Source organism: Narcine bancroftii, chromosome 7 (assembly GCF_036971445.1).
Source record: "Narcine bancroftii isolate sNarBan1 chromosome 7, sNarBan1.hap1, whole genome shotgun sequence".
NCBI lineage: Eukaryota > Metazoa > Chordata > Chondrichthyes > Torpediniformes > Narcinidae > Narcine > Narcine bancroftii.
This window is the reverse complement of record NC_091475.1, coordinates 168,738,460-168,758,450: the sequence shown is the minus strand read 5'-3', so window position 1 is coordinate 168,758,450 and position 19,991 is coordinate 168,738,460.

Sequence of the window (19,991 nt, the reverse complement as noted above, 5' to 3'; positions counted from 1 at the left end):
AAACCTTGATTGGTAGTGCTGTTACGACCTTTCACTGCTTCACAATATACTACAGATTTAATTCTTCAGATTATATTTCCCTTTTCAGTCACATACCAACATGCTTTTAATACATGTTTTAAAGATGATGCACAGTACTCTGTCAGTCTCACAAAGATGATACTCTGTGTTTTCCTGCCACGAGCAGAGCAGTTCCAGCTGCGTGGGGGATTATGGATAAGGAAGGCAGCCATTTTTCCCATTGATCCTGCATTGATTCTTCTGCCGCCGCGAGGTGCCAAAATGGCCTTAAAGTGGCTGCAGCCCTGAAGCAGCCCAATGAGATGTCGGTCTGGAGTGGCCTGGTGAGGTGCTAGAGTGGTGCTCAAGGGGGATGGAGAATCTGTGTTTGGCTAGAGACTCGGATATTGGGCAGGCGAGGCGAGGACAATAGTGACCCACTGAAAGTAGTGCCTAGGGCGTGCCCTAACTGCCATACCCAAGATACGCCTAGGATTAGCTGTTTCGGATAGCTGTGAGGATCGGAGTCTTCATAATATCTTGTTACAGTATCCATTATTTTCTGTGGATATCCTGGTTGAATTGCCTTGTCCTTTCATGGGTCAAGAATGTTCATAGAACAGTGCAAAAGCCTGCAGCTAGGTTGTTGGTAATGTGACTGGGATCTAGGGAGCAATGGCCAAGGTCAACAAATCCACAGGAGCATCTAAATGCAGGGACAGTCTGACCATGAGGATCACAGTCTGTTTTATATCTTTGCTGACAGTAAATTTTGGGTGGGGGAGGGGTAGAGTTGAGGAATGATGACACAACTCCCACTGAATTAGAAGTGCTGCAAAGGCATTTACCTGTTCTGCAAAGTTAGCCTCACTTACCTTAAGCTGTCAGGTTTCCAGAAGCACAAAAAACACTAGACATCTTCAGTTAAAGCTGGAAGTTAGATTACATCTGAAGCAACCAGGACTGTGACACTGAATAGAGCCAATCACTTCTTGGGCTCATAATTGCCATCAGCTATTGGAGAGTGCCCAGATGGTGTTAATCCCCCAATTTGCAGGTGGCTCGGTTTGGCAGTGCATGATGTTCCATCCTCTCTCTCTCCCTCTTTCTTTCCTCCAGCTCCCCTTCCTTTTCCCTCCTTTATGAGAGCTATCTTCTTACACCCATCACCTCAGCTTTATTGAAGGCAATTGGAAAGGAGGTGATATCTTCAATTCTCCCTGCTTGTGGTCTGCTGAACAAGAAATCAAGGATCAAGTTTTAGAGTGAGACAAAGCAGCAGGTGCTTAGGGATGAGTTTAGCTAAGAGCAGTGTTGATGTTAATCAGTGACATTGTTATCCAGATGTTCCTGAGTGGAAGGTCAGGAAGGTGGCATCTACCATGGACCTGTTAAAATCAAAGTGAGCAGATTAGAGGCATATTAGATCAGGTTTGAACTTTTAAAGCCTTTCACATTTCACGACTTAAATACACATTGTGTCATTAAACATTGTTTCTGTATGATCACTCCTATTCTCTATCCTCTTACACTTATTGGCCATTGGGAGGTGAAGGGCATCTTTACAGTTACTTAGACACCACAGATTGGATAACCTGACATTCCTTCCACATTGAGAAATGTTCCATGTAACTTTATGATTTGTCATTTGCGTAGGAGCTTAAGTTTATTTTGTTTCCTGAATTCCTGAATGTTGACCATGAGATAAAGACATATTACAGCTGTAAAAACAAATTTACAAGACCACCAGCTCTGGATGGAATGTGACACCTAATATAAAAGATTCATACCTTCATTTTGTCGGTTGCTTAATTTGTAATTTAGCTTTGTAACTTTCTTTTAAAATGATGACATTTTTGTCATGAAACACATTGGGACGTAGGTTTATAGAGAAAAGAATGACACTCACCAATCCAGTTGCCTGAGTGTCGCAGAAACAATAAAGCTGACAGTTGTAGTCACTGTTCCAAACACCTTGCCAATCTGTTTGGCTTGCAGTTACAACTTATGAAATGAATAACCATCCTTCCTAAAATAAAACCACAAAATGCTGGAAACAGCTGTTAAGGAAATATCTGAGGAGAGAGAAACCGAGTTAGTGTTTCAGATCAAAGACTTGTCATAATTTATCAACATTTCTTCATTTATTACTTTATTACACAAGTAATCGTATTTTAACCATCTAAATGTTTACCTGTTTTAGTATATTTTAATTATTTTTAAATGTAATTTTATCACCATATTTGCACTGTAATGCTGACACAAAACAATTAATTTTGTGACATGTTCATGGCAATAAATTCTGATTCTGAGTACTGTGAAATCTATAATTTAGAGAGTTAAATATGGGGCAGGCTGAGTTATTTTGGTTGTAGGAATTCCACTGAGTACGGTAGATTAAGGGGCAATGTAATTTTGGTGTTTAAACTCCGTGAAGCATTGTATATATTGGATATAGAGAAGCAAACTTCTCTGGTGAGACGTACAGTGGAACCCCCTTATAATGCGATGGTTTGGGTCCAAATAGTCAGATTGTGAGAAAAGCAGGGTCGCATTAAATCGGGGTCATTAAGAACAGCATTTTCAAAAAGTAGAACACATTAAATAAAGTTTAAAAAAAAAGGAACACATACCTGTATTTACAATCATCATTTAATTTCTTTAAAAAGTGATTGATTGTTCATTGCCTGAACTCAGCAGGTTGCTGGCGGCAGACCGCTGGCAGTGAGTGAAATTCAAACTACTTCTGAGCTGGGGGATTTTTATGTGGTCCACATCCTGGGTCTCCAGACAATGTACTCAATGGCTTCTGACACTTTTTGTGGGTGGGGGTAGAGGCTCCTTATTGTCATCCTGTGGTTTGGGAACTATAGTAATGTTACAGATGATCTTGGAGTTCGTCAGAGATTCATATGTTGGGCATTCCTTTTTGGCAGAGAACCATTGGTGAAAATCCTCTTTGCTAATTTAAAACAGTTCTGCGCCTCACCCACTTCTTCATCTGTGAAGCCATGAATTCTTGCTCTTCCTTGGTGGTTTGTCTTGATGAAAAGGCTGGACCCAGACCCTTCTCCCAGCATTTTTCCACATAACGAGGAGCTGACTGCCACCCAGCCCTTCCCACCTAAGTTGCAAACATTTTTAACGTTCGTGCTTTTCAGATAGTCTTCCAACCTTGTTGATTCATCTATAATTCTACAAATTAATTCATGCCTATAATTCTGCTTGAACATGGAGATGATCCCTTTATCTAAGGGCTGGATTTTAGATGTAGTGTTCTTTGGGAGGTAAGAAACTCAGATCTTTCTGTTGCAGCTTTCTAGGCTGGCAGCTGGCAGGTGGGCAAGATAGTTGTCAAACAAAAGAATAGCTTTGAGTTCTAGCTTTTGCTTATGTAAATGAGCTCAGAGAGCAGAAACAAAAGTTTTGTAAAACCAATCCTCAAAGATGACACTAGTTATCCAAGCATTGATGCTATGCATGTATTCATACGGTAATGACCATGTTGACATAGTGGAAACAGCGGGGTGAGCGAAATTTGCCAACCATGAGTGGTATTAACTTATATGGTCCAGTCTGGTTATCACAAAACAACATCACATGATCTTTGCGTTGTTTGAACCCCTCATGTCGATGGGCATCATCTTTGCTATACAGCATGTGGTCTGGGATCATCTTGTAGCAGAGGCCTGTTTTGTCACAGTTATACACTTGTTCTTCGACATAGTCAACTTCTTCTAAAAAGACTTTTTAGTTCTGCCAGGTATTCACTGGCAGCGGCACTGTCGGCTGAGCGAATTTCTCCAGACACTAACACTTGAGTTTGACTTTTATTTTTGATTGCGTCAAGTGCGTGAAGCTTTCTAGCATACTCTATGTATGGTGTCCAAATTTGTTCAAATAAAGTATATTTGTCTTTTAGATTGTAGGTAATTTTTTCTAATGAATACACTTGTTCATTTCTATGTACCATTGTTGTATTTTTAAGGTTGTTTCCATTTTCCAAGTTGTCATTATGCATTTTTTTGCAATCATAAATCTTTTTTGAAAACTGTCTAATTTTAGGCCTAATTCTTTGTCTTTTGTATTGTTTAACAGGAAGATTTCTGGATCTTTTGGTATCTTATTTTTTGTAATTTTATTTGGGAAGTTTAAATCTTCCCCAAAATATTTTACTTTGTACATATCCAAATTGCATGTAATATTGTTCCAATTTCTTGTTTACAATGGAAACATCTGCCTGACATTGTTGGATTCCATTTTATTAATGTTTCTGGTGTCACGTATAATCTATGTAGCCAATTGTATTGTATCATACGAAACCGAGTATTTATTGTATTATTCATGATTCCTGAGCCTCCACCTCTTAAAATAATAAACGACAAATATAAAAATACTTAAATATAAAATTTATGACGACACGACTTCTTTCTCTTTTGTATTCTTTTATTGTTTATTTATTTTTCTTATATTTCTTTTACTTTTACTTTGTTATGGGATGGGGAGGGTGGTAGGAAAAAGGGTGAAAAATGTCACTGTATATATTTTAATGATGAATGTATATATTGTTATTGTAGTAGTTCACTGTGAAATATTAAATAAACAAAAAAGTACATGAAGCTTATCTTTCACTGAAAAAGATTTTATTTTTTTAATGGTGCGTTCCATTTTGAAGAAAAAATCAATTTCAGAAAGAGCAAAATAAAAGGATCCGATGGCTCATTGCGTTATATCCAGATTTGCATTAAATTGGGTTGTGTTAAATCTGGTTTCCACTGTATCTAGAAACAGATGAGATGATCTGAAGATTACAGCTGGGTCATTGAAGAGGGAAACCAGGAGGCACTTTTCATTCAAAATTGAGTAGAAAACTGAAATAGTGTTTCTCTCATGGATGAGGATGATATGAAGATTGAAGCTAATAGATTTCTGTTCAAATATTGAAGGAAATGGAGCGAAGCCAGTGAAATGCAATTGAGGAGCTTGTCAATCAGAATTCACCTAAGTAGAGCAGCAAGTTCAGAGAGAATCGACAAAACTGAAGAAAAAAGAAGCTAGTCTCAGAGGGATTAGTTGCATGGAATATTTTAATGAAAGGTCAATAAAAACAATGAAATGGATTTTTCAGAAAATGTGTGTTGCTGGTAATGCCAGCATTCATCATCAATTCCTCACAGCTGTTGAGTAGGCGGTGATGACCTGATCACTCATTGCGGTCTTTGTGCTGAAAGTACTACTCCAGAGTTGCCACATTGACTGTTGACACTGACAATGAGGAACAGTAATGTTTTTAATTGTCAATAAGCTTAGATCTGCACATTTTGGAGAGGAGCTTGAAGTGAATGGATACTTTAGATGGTAATGAGCTTCATTCACGCACGGGTGCAGTGCTGCTGCACTGGAGCACTGCTCTGCCTCCTCTGAGTGGTGGTGGTGGGGTGGTCCCCCTCCTTGCTGAGCGCTATTCTGGACATACGAGAAACTTATTTCTTCCTTCTCAATTATTCAACGCCAAATACAACATGGCAGCCACCAAGGCCCGGTCTCACAAGACCTCCTTGTTGCCATTTTTGATGTGCTCCAGCACCTAAAGAATTAGCACTGCAGCCTGCACATAAGTGCATTCCATTAATTATTTTTCAGATGAGGGAACATATTTTGAGAGTTGCAAAGTTTTTCTGTGACTTTTCCAGGAAATCAATGTAAGGACAAACTATTTGAGAGCATTGAGCAAATTATTGGAGGGGATTCTTAAGATAGTATTTACGAGCATTTAGAGAAGTACAGGGATAGTCAACATGGCTTTGTGAGGGAAAGTCATGCCTTACTAGACCAATTGAGTTTTTTTGAGAAGGTAACAAAAGAAATTGATTAAAGTAGAGCAATAGATGTGGTGCTTATGGATTTTTGTAAGGCATTTGACATGGTTTCTCATGGGAACCTCATTCAGAAAGACAAGAGGCATGGGATCCATGGAACCTTGGCTGTGTGGATTCAGAATTGGTTTGCTTGTAGAAAGCAGAGGGTAGTAGATGATGGAAAGTATATTGCCTGGAGGTCAGTGACTAGTGGAGTTCTGCAGTGATCTGTTCTAGGTTCCCTGTACTTTGTGATTTTTAAAAATGACTTAAATGAAAAGTAGAGTTTGCAGTTGATACAAAGGTTTGAAGTGTTATGGATAGTGTTGAATGTTGTCATAGGTTAAACAGGATATAGACAGGGTACAGAGTTGGGCAGAAAAGTGCCAGATGGAGTTCAATCCGGTTAATTGTGAGGTGATGCATTTTGGAGGGTTGTGAGCCCAGAGGACCCCAAAACCCAGCAGCAATTCACCAAGATAAATGGTTACTTAAACAAAAATTGTTTTTAATTATCTTTAAACATGAAAACAGAATCACTCTTTAACTTATCACTATGACTTAACTAACCTAACTGAACCCCCTTCTAATTCTAAGCGCACGTGAATAAAATATGTGTGTAAGTTCAGAAAAGTTCTTTGATTCATAGTCCAATCTCACTTCTCATTCCTCCAAGTTCACCAGTTGCAGGCAATTCTTATACTGTGCACAGAATTTAACATTTATGAATTTCACCAGACTTTGGTGCTTGAAAGGTAAATGGTTCCCATTCAGGAAGGTTCTTGTCAACTTTCTGAGAGAGATTTGTTGTTCCAGGACACCCACAACTGAATCAGCTACTTCAGTGTCTTGCTGATGAAACTTGTCCCCTCAGGGTTCTCCAGATGATAACCTCTTTCTTTCAGGTCACCACAGAGTGCTTTTTCTGTTTCTCTTATTGCAAGTGAAACATTAGACAGCCAGTCCTCTCCTCTTGCATGAACACAAGGGCTTTGACCAGGTTGAACTAAGCACTCACAACCCGTCTTCCAAATGGGGTTTTCCACAAGCTTGCCAGCTTGTCCTGTTCCAGTCCCAGTTGCTGCTGCTGACTGTAACACTCTCTCTCTCTCTCTCTCTCCGAGAGAAAAAGCCTGTTTGACTCTCTTAGCACAAAGACTGCAGTGAGTGATCAGGTCATCACTGCCTATTCAACAGCTGTGAGGAATTGATGATTTGGCATAGAAGTTGGCAGAGCATCAGATCTCAAAAGAAGTAGGCACAGCATGATGTGCAGCATATGGCTGGGATAGCAGTGAAGCACACTGCCTGGCTGTGCAATGTCATCCAAGAGAGCTTCGTATCACAGTGGTTCATCCTGGAGGAAGATGAAGCTCCAGAAATATTTTTCAAACTTTGTCATCATTCAAAGAGTCAGACATTTCATTGTGAAGCCATTGAATCAGGGGCTGAGTGGCATGGGGAACCATTAATAAAGGTGGGATAAATAGGTCAATTACCCATGTGGACTAACAGATATTTGTTTTAATCTCTCACAAGTATCTTACCTTGTGTGGCACCTATCCTCATATTTATCACAGGTAAGCTGGCAGTTAGTGATCAGGCTGATGAGTCTGTCTCCCCACAGCAATATCAAGGGCCAGTACCCCTTCTGAACTCCACATTACCCTTCCACTTTGCAAGGTCATGCTGCCATGAAGCTCATTAGAAAGTGACAGTATCTCTAGTGCCATCCCAGGAGCCTGAGAATGTGAAAGGATCATTCTAAATGATAATGGGATTTTTAAGCAGCCAATCCCAACACTTAGCTGGTAATCTCGCAATATATGGGCATGGCGTTGAAAAAGCTAATGGTTATGAAATTATGGCTATACTCTGCAATATTTCTTTACAATTCTGGAACATTTTACCAGAATCGGTGATACGAGGATGGCATAAAACTCTTTACCTCTCAGGTTAAGATCCTTCAGACTTTACTCTCTGGAGCATCAGAGAATGAGGGGAGATTTAGAGGTGTAGAAAATTATGGGGGTATAAACAGGATAAATGCAGACAGGCTGTTTCCTTTGCGTTTAGATGAGACAGGAGTTAGAGGACATGGGTTAAGAATGAAAGGTGAAGTGTTTAAATGGAATGTAGGTGGAAGTTATTCAATCAATACAGAAGGAGCAGGTATGACCTGTGAAAAGGTATCTCCTGGGTGAAGTGGAGATTCTGGATGAAAATAGAAACAATAAAGGACATCCAACAGATGTGGCAGGGCCTAAGTGCCATAATCTGCTACAAAAGCAAATCCAGTGAAGTAGTAGACGGCAAAGCTTCGCTACACCAAATTTGATGACAGTAACAGTGAAGAACTACCCCTTCATGCCCGCAAGTCCCCTGATGATCCCATCCTGTCTATATCTGAGAATGACATGCATGCTGCCTTCAGAAGTGTGAATCCGAGGAAAGCATCCATCTTGGACAGAGTACCGGGCTGACTATTAAAAACCTGTGCTAACCAACTTACCAATGTATTCACGATATCTTTAATATCTCACTCCAGCAGAGCATGGTACCCACCTGTTTCAAACAGGCATCAATCGTACCAGTGCCCAAGAAGATTTTAGTAACCTGCCTTAATGACCATCAACCAGAAGAACTTGCATCAACAGTGATGAAGTGTTTTGAATTTATTACGTCCAGAAGACCCCAAAACCCAGTAGCAATAGAAATTCACCAAGATAAATGGTTTTTAAACAAAAGTTGCTTTTAATTTTCTTTAAACATAAAAACAGGATCGAATGTTAACTTATTAACCCCCTTCTAATTCTAAGCGGACGTGTATGTAATGTGTATATGTTGAAGAAAGTTCTTTGATTCACAGTCCAATCTCCCTTCTCACTCCTCCAAGTTCAACAGTATCAGCAATTCTTATACTGTGCACAGAATTTAACATTTATGAATTTTCACCAAGCTCTGGTGCTTAAAGGTAATTAGTTACCACTCAGGAAAGTTCTAGTTGGTTTCAAAGAGAGAATTGTTGCTCGTTGGACACACACAAACTTATTCCTTTCGATCAGCCACTTCAGTGTCTTGCCAAAGAAACTTGCCCCATCATGGGTTTTCCAAATGATAACTTCTTCTTCCAGGTCACCACAGATTTTCTCGTTTCCCTTATTTCAGGAGAAACACTCTCGTCAGACATTTCCTCTTGTAAAGACTACAAGGGTTTTCAACAGGCTGAACTCAGAACTCACAACCACACTTTAAAATGGGGTTTTAACAAACTGCCATCTTGTCACATTGAAGGCTTAAAAGCCACTGCAGAACTCTCCCTCTCTCTATAAGAGAAATCCTGTTTGGTCTTTTCTTTCTGCTTGTAAAAATCAGAACCTCTTGCAAGGCTAACCCAATCTTTGAAAGATCTTTATCAGTACTTTGAGTCTGGACTAATTATTTGCACCTGTTTTTTAAAATTCTTTCCAAAACAGTCCCATTGTCTTTTGCAAAGCTTCTGGTGCCCTACATGACTGGCTTCAGCCAAGCTCTTGCATTTTAAATGAGATGTGAAGTATTATCTGTTTGTGAAGTGACCTACACTAAACCCCCACAATCTATTTCTTTTAAAGACATATTAATATATAAATATTAAATATAATATATCCTGTAACAAAAGGTTGGTGTTGAAACATATCAGCTCCTGTCTGAGTAATGACATAGATACGTTCCAGTTCGCCTATCGTAAAAACAGGTCTTTGGCAGATGCCATCTCACTGGCTCTACATAAAGCCCTGGAATACCTAGACAGTAATGATGCCTTCATCAGGATGCTCTTTATCAACTATAATTCAGCATTTAGCACCATCACCCTCTCAAAACTGATCAGCAAAATCCAAGACCTGAGCCTCAACATTCCACTGTGTAATTGGATCATTAATTTCCTCACATCCAGACCACAATCAGTGAGGATTGGTAAGATCATCTCCTCCACAATCTCCCCCACAGGGCTGCATTCTTTGCCCACTGGTCTACTCACTTTACACCTATGACTGTGTGGCTCAGTAGGACAATAACTTCATTTAAAAATTTGCCAACGATACCACGGTAGTCAGTGCGATAAAGAAAGGCAGGAGGGAGATTGACAACTTGGCTGCATGGTTCACCAACAACAACCTTGCACTTAATGTCACCAAAACCAAGGAGCTGATTGTTGAATTCCGCAAGGGAAAACCAGAGGCATACAATCCAGTGATCATTTGGGGATCAGAGGTGGAGTGGGTAAGTAAATTTAAGTTCTTGGGAGTTGTTATGTCAGATGCTGTCAGAGGATCTTTCCTGCCCAACACACTAATGGCATCATGAAGAAAGCACGTCAGCGCTTCTACTTCCTCAGGAGTTTGCGTAGGTTTGGTATGACACCAGAAGTCCTGGCAAATGTCTACAGTTGAGTAGTGGAAAGTGTACTGACCGGCTGCATCACAGACTGGTATGGGGACATTAATACCCCTGAGTGTAAAGCCTCCAAAAGGTAGTGGACACAGCTCAGGATATCACAGTCAACCCCTCCCCACTATCGAGAATATCTACAGGGAATGCTGCCATAGGAGCAGCAATCATCACACTGTTCTCGCTGCTGCCATCAGGAAAGAAGTTTAGGAGCCACAAGACATGGACCATCAGTTTCAGGAACAGCTGCTACCCCTCCACCATCAGACTCCTCAATGACAAACTCAGTCAGAGGCTCATTTAAAGACATTTAATTGTGCACTTTATTGATTTTCTTTTTTTCTCTCTATATTGCAGTCAGTTTGTTTACATTCCCTCTCTGTTTACATTTCTTTATTTGTTTATATATGTTTACGCTGTGTACATTTTTTTTATTGCACTACCAATAAGTGGTAATTCTGCCTCACCCGCAGAATCTCAGAGTTGTATGTAATGTCATGTATAAATCTGAACAATTAGAGTATTAAATGAGTTAATTGCAGAAGTGGTGGATGCAGGCTCAATTTCAATGTTCAAGATAAATTAAGATAGTCAAATAGATGGGAGAAGTATGGATGTCTATGATCTGGATCCAGGTGTATGGGACTAGGCAGTAAAATAGTTCAGCGCAAACTAGGAGGGCCGAGGGGCCTGTTTCTGTGCTGTAGAGAATTCTTCCTGAGTTCAGGAGCTTTGCAAGTAATATGGGCATTATCAACCTCATGGCATGCAGCATCAGTCATCTTGCTACTTTTCAAATTGAAATCCTTGGGGAATCCAATGACTTTGGTAGAACATAATGTGTGTATTTAATCATGTTGAAGTCTATAAAGAGAGCTATCCTACAGTGACAACTTGCCTTAGAGATGAACATGCAACAAAAAAAATATATAGAAAATGCCAAAAATACATAGCATGTTAGGCACCATTGGTGGAGAGATTGATGATCTTTCTTCAGAACAGAAAGCAAACTGGTTGATCTGACAATGGTTCGTGCTGCTCTCTGGCATCAACCTGCAGTGTAAAAGTTACTTTCATTTGCATTACATTAATTTCCCCAGTCCTACATATCAAATCTGTGTTCCTCCTGTGAAGATTTTACCACAGCAATGAGCAGCAGAACCCTTCTAAGTTTAGGAATGTTAAAACATAATCAGTGGAGTCGTTGGTAAAGTGGAAGAAGTAATGTGTTCTCCTAATGAATGTCACAACGTGGTCTGTGAGACCTGCTGAGTTCCTCCAGCATTTCTGTGTTTTTTACTACAATCACCGTATCTGTAGCCTTCTGTGTTTCACATAAAATGATCTGATCGCTTTTGTTGCTGCTTGATAAATATGGCTTTGTTTACAAACCCTTTGTGCAACACTTGGAAGCATGTCTTTTCAGCTTTAGTTACTTATTCCCTGATTGTCCTTCAGTAAAACTGTAATGGAATTGAAGTAAGGTTTTCTGAATAAATGTGACAAAGATACCTGAAACAAAACAAGTCATTCACGAAGAAAAGCACTTTCCCTTATCATTTTCTCTTTAAATGTACATTTCTTCCTTGGTAAACGTATTTTGACAAATATAATGAAATATACATCAGCAGGAACAAAAGCAAAATGTATTTTTCACATTTTCATTAAAGCAAATCTTTCAAGGATGAAATTATCGAAGAAGGTCTGATATTGAACTAGATAATGAGATGTAAGAATAGATGACCAAAAGCTTGGATAAATGTCAGGTTTTAAGGAATGTCTTAAAAGAGGAAAGGGGGGCAGAGAGACTCAGGGAATGGGTTTGGGGGCTGGATAATTGAAACACGGCTTCTAGCAGTTAAATGGTTAAAATTGATGTTGCAGTTGCCAAGTGGATCAACATGGCTATTACACAGTTTCCAAGAGCTGGGGATGATTACAGAGACATGCAGGAGTGAAGTAATCAAAGGGTTTGATTTGTCATTTAGCTAATGTTGGTTGGCAACCACAGACTTGATAGGTGATTGAGACTTGATACAATGCAGGTCAGAATACAGACAGAAGAAATTGGGAAGCTTGTGTTCATTAGGGCAGAACCAGAATTGTTGGCTAGGAGTGCATCGTATAATTGTCACATCATCAAGAGGGATGATTTGTTTACTATGAAGTAAAATTGACCAAATCCTGACTGAAATTCTATCCTGAGTTGCTATGGATAGTCTGGTGCCAGTGTTAAACTTTTCAAATGAGCTGTGGTATGGACAGGAAATCTTGGAGAATTTACATATATAAACACAAACTAGCCTCCACCTGAAAGGCTGAATGAGAGCATACTGCTTCATTATATTTTCAATTGGAAATTCCGACCCACCCCCCCCCCCAACTATGTGACAATGTCACCAAAAATTATAATATCACACAGATAATAAATTGGCTCAGACCAAGATGTGCAGACCAAGCTAACATCCATTCATTTAGGCAGGTAACGGAAAGTGTCTTGTATAATATATCTCAGAGGATTTATTTCTGGTTGGGAGAATTAAAGAAGAAATGGTGTTGAGCCATGTCTATGGACTGTGATACCTTGATGAAGGGCTCTAGCCCAAAATGTTAGTTATGTATTTTTACCTTTGCTTGACCTGCTGAGTTTCTCCAGCTTTGTGTTTTTACTTATATGGACTGTGCTATGGAGTCCTGAAAAGGAACTACCCAAAGGAATCTGATACTCTGCTACCTTATATGACAAGGGTAGGTGGCATAATGTAGCTCGTTCCAGATCTGACAGGATGTACTTGGACAAGAAGCATGTTCCTTCATCTTTCCTAATTTATTGGAGTGTGTCACAGAGTCCTAAAATCATAGTCGCACAGAATGGAGCAGCCTAATTTGTCCTTGAAACCAAGTTGGCATTATGGGCCAGTTCCATTTGCTGGCATTTGGCCCACTTCCTTCAAAACCTCTCCTATGCAGATATCCGTCCAAATGTCTTTTGAATATCAACATTTTACACCTAACTACTGTTTCTTCTGGCAACTCCTTCCAGATACAAACTATCCACTGAATAAAAAAAACACTGCCGCCCCTTGGGTCCCTCTTCAATCTTTCCCCTCTCAACTTACATGTATGCCCTCATCTACCCTGGGGAAAAGACTGTGAGCATTAACTTTAACCATGCGTCTCATAATGTTACAATCTTTATACATTTAATTTCATAAATTTTATAAGATCACCACCACTCATCCCCCTACACTCTCAGGAATAAAGACCCAGCCTTTCAAACCTCTCCCTATAACTCAACCCCTCTAGGGCCAGTCCTGGTGAATCTTCTGTGTACCCCTTGCAATGTATTGATCGCTGACCTGTAGCTGAGTGACCAGTATTGCCCAGAGTGCACTAAGTGTGCTGTCACCAATGCCCTTATATAGCAGAATGTAGATTAGAGTGGGACACAGATCTCGGGGACGGGGATTGCATCATAACAGAAATAGTAGTCATGACTGATCAGCCTGCCCATATTCTACCGACCTGCCCATAGTGGAGCAGACAGAGCTGTTCTATTGAATCAGAGGAGTTTTGTTCTCCACTCTTTCTAATCTGTACCTATGACTCACCCTAGATGCATGTTTTGTTAAATTTGTATTTCATGAGAAGGTAAATGTTGAGAGATTAAATCTGCAACTTATCATGATGGAAGATGTGATGTCCCATAAACCACAATTGTAAACCCTTTCACCAACGACAGTAGTCTAACATGTGCCTGCCATTTTGTGTTATGTTCACTCTGGTAGTGTCAACAAACGAATAAATCCTTTAGCCCTTTTTGCAGTGAAAAAAGATAAATAATGCAATATCTGATTAATGGCCTACTTTAAAACATGTACAAATTTTGATTTGATTTGACCTGCTTGAATCCAAAGTCCAAATAAACACATCTAAATGGCATAAATGATCTCAGTGTCACATAGCACATCTTGTGGGAATTACAAGATGAGTAAAATGAACCAGGATGAGACAGACACAATGTCATTACTTAATTATGGCAGCAAGTATGAAATCCTCAGATTAGAACTGAATCGCATATGGTTAAAACCAGGTTAGTCATTGCAATCTGCAATGAAGAAGAAGCTGCAACATTCGTTCTCAGTAAGAAAGGGGGAAGGGTATTGGAAATTACACCAGTTACTTGGAGTGGAGTCCTGTGGAATGCATAAACCATAGTGGACCAAGTACTAACTAATCCTCTTCCAAAATGTTCTCTGGGGACTTACCAATAATGCTGAAGTTTCCAAATGGGCTGTCAACATGACAGGAAACCCTGAAAACTTGTTTAAACAACACAATTTTTAATTTAATACCTGTTATGTGGCAATGTCATCAAAAAGATACAAATCATTATCCAGTTAACAGCATGGCTCCAACTCTAGTAGGTGTGGGCCTATCCTCAGCAGTTATTTGCAAATATGGACATCAGGGGTTAACCAGGTTAACAACGTTTACAATGTTGATAAACGTGTTTCACATCAAAATACCTTGGTTATACTAATGATGTAACATTCAAATTGCTACACTGAAAATGCATGGTCTTGTATTAGTCCAGCAGGTATAATCAGGAGAGAAATTTGTATCAATCAAATTGTCAAGAGTTTGATTTTTAGATTGTACAGCAAGGACCCTCAGCAATAACAAGGGAGCAATCTACAAGGAGCTGAATGGATTGATTTGTGGCCCGAAATGTGAAATTGATAATACCATCAACACATGACTTACCTGTTGAACATCAGCGTGTCTTTATTTCTCTGCTTCCATTATTCCACCATTTCGCGCCTGCATACAACGCTCGCATGCCCTTTTTACTTCCGGTCAGGTTAATAGCTCAACTTCTATCTGCATACATCTCATGCATATTCATTATCATCGCAGATGTGAATAGCCTGAGTTCTGCAAAAGATCACATAAGGTATATTAAGATCAGTTTTAAAAAGGAACTAGCAGCAGAATTGACAATGTGGGTGGTGGGGGGTGGGGGGGGAGAGGGAGAGAGAGAGAAAGTGTGAGTGTATATGCATGACACAAGGAGTCTGATAGATTATTATTTGTTTATTTTCAGTGTTTGGTTGACATTAATAAACAATTTATTGGACTGTTCAGAAGTTGGCTGATTCTCACAAATCTAACTTCTCACATGAACTGAGTTCTTCAACTGTTATTTTGTAAATTTTAACTAGTTTTGTTCCAACCAGATGGGCTCAGGTTGAACTGTACCGAGAGAAACTAAACACCATTGGAATCAAAAGTGAAAATCAAGAAACTGCTGGAAATCTGAAATAAAAACAGAAAACCCTCACAGATCATAAAGAATCTGTGGAAAATGAAACAGTTGTTATGTTAGGCCTGAGACTGTCAGACTGAGATAAAGAAAAACAATTTAACCATCAATCAAGTCATAGCAAACTAATGGAGAAGGATTTTAGCTGCAGTCGTGCCGAGTCAGGGTAAAGGCAGGTGATGAAAAGGAGGAAACCAGCAATTTTACTGATGTGGCAGATGTATGATCAGAAGGTATTGGCAAGTCTTCTACAACAGCTAAGTTTTGAACAATTTGGTTCACACACAAACTGTGACCAGGGAGAGGACAGGATTTGTGACTAAGGACTTCAATATCAGATGAGGGAGACATCAGGAATAAAGCGAGAGTATAATTAGATGGTTACATGGGAAGTCAGGAAACTGTTCTTTCAAACATTTAAAAATATATTGCTAGAGAAACTCAGCTTGTCAAATAGTGTACTTTATATTAGCAAGGATACATAACCAAAGTTTCGGCTTGAGCCCTTCATCGAGGTACCTGCAGACAGTGCCTGCAGACTTTTGTGTTCTACTCCTTCTTGCATGCTCATGGTTGTCTCTGAGAGCTGGACTCTTCATTAGCATTACTTGAAATATATTGAATTACAGTATTTTGATGTTGTACCTTTGGAACAGAAAAACAGAATGTCCAACATCCAGCACAAAATGTGCATTCTGCGGCAGGGAACAAGTTAAGTCCTGTCCTCCCCAAACTTAGCATTTTAGGGTCTTAAAGAATTGAATGTATGTGAGAAGGAGATAATGTGGGAATCAACCAACTTTTGAACATTCCATTAAAGGAGAATAAATTTCTTCTCTGACTCCTATCAAATTTTCCAATGCTTTTCATAATATAAACTTTCAAACATCTGAATCCTCTTGTGTTCCAATTTCCATCTTCCAATTCTGACTCCAACTCCAACTCACCCATCACCCTGAAGTTAGCCACCAGTCCCCTAATGCTTCTAAAACTAATCCTCAGGTTTAACTCCTCTTAAATCCTCAAAGCAGCCCTCTCTCTTCAGCCTTCCCCACTCTTCGCTATTCAATTCACTCATCAAACATCTAATCATCTCCTGTGTGCCCTGTACCTTATCTTTTCCCAATCACTTTTAGGTTTCTCTTCATTACTACTTAATGCTGTAGTTATGCAATTAATCTCAAATTTGCAAATGTGCACTGATGTTGTATTGATTTGGCGAACACTAATACAACATACTGTGGACTTGCTCTGGTTTGCATCGAGTCTAGTTTTATTACGGTCCATCATCATACAGAAGGCACTGGGCTAAGACCGAATGGTCTTAAGAAATCATCAGAAATCATTTTCACATTCTACAACATCTAGCTTTCCTTGAATCTTCCCAAATTTTATTCAAAGAATACTTTTAAACTAAATTTAGAAGTGCAGATAAATTACAAAACCATAAGATATAGGAGTAGAGGTAGGCCATTTGGCCAGATGAATCCACTCCACTATATCATTATGAGCCATTATGAGCTGATTCATTCTCCCACTCAGCCCTGCTCCCCTCCCTTCCCTTCATAACCTTTGATACCCTGACTATTCAGATACTATCAATTTTATATATATATGTTTTGTTCAAGAATTATATGTATCACTTTCCAGATTATAAAAGGAATTAAAATTTGCACAGTTAATTTTTTTTTGCAAAACAAGCCTTCAGTTGGCTTTATTTCTGAAGCACCATGAAAACCAGTGTTAAAAAGATTGGATTATGTTATAGTTGAAACTGATGAACTGTGGGCACCAAACAAGCATTTTACTGCTGTTTGCCATACTTCAAAGTCAGAAAGTTCGCTGATTTCTGCAGAGAGCCCGCATGTTACAAACATGCTACAAAATCGAAGCTGATCTGCAGGTGACTAGAAACAGAGCAGTGTATTAAAGCAATTTAATACTCCTAGTCTCCACAAAGATTGCCCATATAATTTCCCAGTCCATTTTTTCAGCCATATGTTATTGTCAATTCAACAAATGATTGTGTCCGAAACAGAGATCAATAGTCATTTTTTGGAAATTAAAGGAATAAAGAGATGTGGGGCCTATAGAATGTGTTTGTTAAATGGTGGAAAAAGCTTATGAGATGGATGACCTACCCTTCATATTTCTTATGTTCTACTATTCAATTATGGACCAACAAGTTCATTTATAATCAGTTCATTTCAAGTTTCTTGTCACATATAGCAACTAAGATGCAGTGACAGAGCGTGTTTTAAGAGCAGTCCAGAAAGACATCACATACAATGTATAGTGTATATGGCATGGCAAAGTACAGTACAGAAGTGCAGAGTTACAGACTGATAAATTAGTATGAAGCATAACCTGTGGGGTTTAATCAAAAGTCTGGTAATGGTGGGAAAGAAGGTGGTGGTGCATGATCTCACAATTGTGAATCTACTTCCTGACAGATGACTGTTGTGGGATGAAACATTTAATGTGTGGGCTGCTTTTCCAAAGCAGCAGGAGGTACTGATTGAGGCTATAGAGGGGAGGGGGATATATGAAGTGGTGTGTTCCGCTGCCTCACTGGCTCAAAGCGAGCGTAGAATAAGTTGAGCTCATCTGGGAAGAATGTGCTATTTGCTGTTCTGCCTGGTTTCCTTTATAGCCTGTGATGCCATGCCATAAGTTCAATGGAGTTTGGCTGGACTCAAGTTACAGCATAGTTCACATAATGGTTAGCACAACACTATTACAACACCAGCGATTGGGACCATGGTTCGAATCCCGCACACTAAGGAGTTTGTAGGTTCTCCCAGTATCTGCATGCGTTTCCTCTGGCTGCTCTGGTTTCTTCCCACCATTCAAAAATGTACCAGAATTGAAGGTCAATTGGGTGCAATTAGGTGGCATGGGATTATGGGCTAAAATGGCCTGTTACTGTGCTATATGTCTAAATTTTAAAAACATCTGGTTCGGTGCTACCTCTTGGCTTTGTGAAGGTCACACATGGATTTTCTGTGCAAGGCTAAGTCATCTGATTTGAACACCTTGTTCCTCACCATTCAGCCATGGTTACCAGTTGGGCAAGAATCAGGTTGGGGAACAGCATGAGATCTAGGCCCATATTTGTATATATAAACATCTTTTCTGATGGTGATTCATTAAATGCCTGGTTGAAAACTGAAGCAGGAAAGCCCCAAATATCCATAGGGTGTCCATGGTGATCACCCGGTCTTTTATGCCATTTACCCATATTTTGGACTGAAACAGGAAAGCAGAGTTGAAAAAGACTTTTGCTGTTTTTTAATTGTTCCTTGTCTGTTTTTTCTTGTCAGAGTTTGTGAAGAAACAATTTTTTCAGAGGTGACATCTGTAGCTTGAGATCTAAACTTCATCACCAGAATATTTAATTCAGTGAGAGATTATGATTTATAGATCCTGACTTGCTGATCTCATCTCCTTGGGTTAAAGGAGTAAATTGACAATTTCAGCATCACATCTGACATTTTGTTTAGTTTTGATTTCAGCTGGGTTTAGAAGAACAATTGCAGTTCAAATTTATACAAGAAATGAATGGGTAGAAGCAAAAAATCCCCTATTTGGCCATTCCTTTTCATTAATGTCCTCCATCATGTTGTCATGGTTGAAGAACTGAAAATATAGACATAAAATTGAGGAGAAAACAAACATGCATAAAGAGTAAAGCAGAGTTCCAAGGAGAACAAGGAAAGCAGAAATTAAAATCATGTCCTTCTAAACTTTGGAGTTGGATGAGGTGGAAATCTATTGATTTCCTTTCGTTTGTAAGGGTCCTATATATGTGACTGGCTCAAGAATTATAAGCCCACATTGTAACATATACAAGTTCTAAACATAGCAAGGCATGTTTCTCTGATAAATTTTGAGGAAATTGAATGATCACACTGTTGTAACATAGTTTTCAGAAATGGTTTGAAGATAAAGTTCTGATTGTTGAGAAGAACCATATGGTCTATGCATAGTTTGCCTGGCCCGTGAGTGTTAATTGTGATTGATGTAGGAAGTTCGTAAATATTCTCAGTACTGGCATATATTTATGGGACAATTATTAGATCCATTTTCACACACACACCATCTTCCTTGAATCGATATACAAATGATAAGGTCTTTAAAATATATCTAGGTATATTCTGATCAAGACCATCACTAAAATGACAAAACATTCAAAAGTGACTTGACACAAAATGCTATTAGAGGTTTAATTGGAAGTCAGCCTGAAGAAAACTGAGGTCCTCCATCAGCCAGCTCCCCACAATGACTACCAGCCCCCCCACATCTCCATCGGGCACACAAAACTCAAAATGGTCAACCAGTTTACCTATCTCAGCTGCACCATTTCATCGGATGCA